Source organism: Rutidosis leptorrhynchoides, chromosome 1 (assembly GCF_046630445.1).
Source record: "Rutidosis leptorrhynchoides isolate AG116_Rl617_1_P2 chromosome 1, CSIRO_AGI_Rlap_v1, whole genome shotgun sequence".
Classification (NCBI taxonomy): domain Eukaryota; kingdom Viridiplantae; phylum Streptophyta; class Magnoliopsida; order Asterales; family Asteraceae; genus Rutidosis; species Rutidosis leptorrhynchoides.
In genome coordinates, this window is record NC_092333.1 from 58,856,169 (window position 1) to 58,857,241 (window position 1,073).

At 38.8% G+C, this 1,073-nt stretch overlaps 1 non-coding gene across 1 annotated transcript; it reads right to left on the reverse strand.

Annotated features, from left to right (window-relative positions):
* Positions 1–714: 714 nt before the first annotated feature.
* LOC139887113 (small nucleolar RNA R71) lies at positions 715–821 on the reverse strand. Its single transcript, XR_011772958.1, has one exon. It is a non-coding gene; the product is annotated as a small nucleolar RNA R71 (small nucleolar RNA).
* Positions 822–1,073: the final 252 nt, after the last annotated feature.

The following is a 1,073-nucleotide window of genomic DNA, read 5'->3' on the forward strand; positions in this document are numbered from 1 at the left end:
GATATTCAGTGAATGCACCGAGCAAAACGTTCACCACCTTTTGTACGTTCACCACCTGTAACTCGATCAAGACATCTAGCTAATATTGTCGCCGTTGATTTTTCTTTAGAATCGTCATCCAGTCAACCAAGTACTCCAATTCAAATTTCAGATAATCCATTTTTTGAACCCGACCTCACAATTGAGAATCCGGAGGATATTCAGGGACAATTCAGAGATCCTGAACCATTAATCTTTCCTCCGGAACCACCAATCATTCAAACAGAGATTGTTGAAGAACAACCCATTAAATCAGAATCCTCTAGTGACTCAGATTCAACAAATTCAATCATGGAGAATCTGGAACCTCTAAGTATGGAAGACCGAATGCGAGCTAAACGCACTGGCCAAGGTCATGCAATTACTCAACCTATCATTAATGCGCCAGATTATGAAATCAAAGGACAAATCCTACACATGGTAACTAATCAATGCCAATTTAGTGGTGCACCGAAGGAAGATCCAAACGAACATCTTCGTACATTTAATAGGATCTGTACTCTATTTAAAATAAGAGAAGTGGAGGATGAACAGATATATCTCATGTTATTTCCCTGAACTTTAAAGGGAGAAGCCAAAGATTGGTTAGAATCGTTACCTGAGGGGGCGATTGATACATGGGACGTTTTAGTTGAAAAATTTCTTAAACAATTCTTTCCGGCATCTAAAGCCGTGAGACTTCAAGGAGAAATAGTTACGTTCACACAAAAGCCAAATGAAACTTTATATGAAGCATGGACAAGATTTGGAAAGTTATTGAGAGGATGTCCGCAACATGGTTTAGACACTTGTCAAATATTACAAATATTCTACCAAGGATGCGACATCACTACAAGAAAAGACATAGATATAGTAGCTGGTGGTTCCATTATGAAGAAAACCGCAACTGACGCTTACAAAATTATTGATAACACTGCTTTCCACTCACATGAGTGGCATCAAGAAAAAGATATCGTTAGATCATCTAAAGCAACTAGAGCCGATTCTAGCCATGACTTAGATTCCATTTCCGCAAAGATAGATGCTGTCGAGAG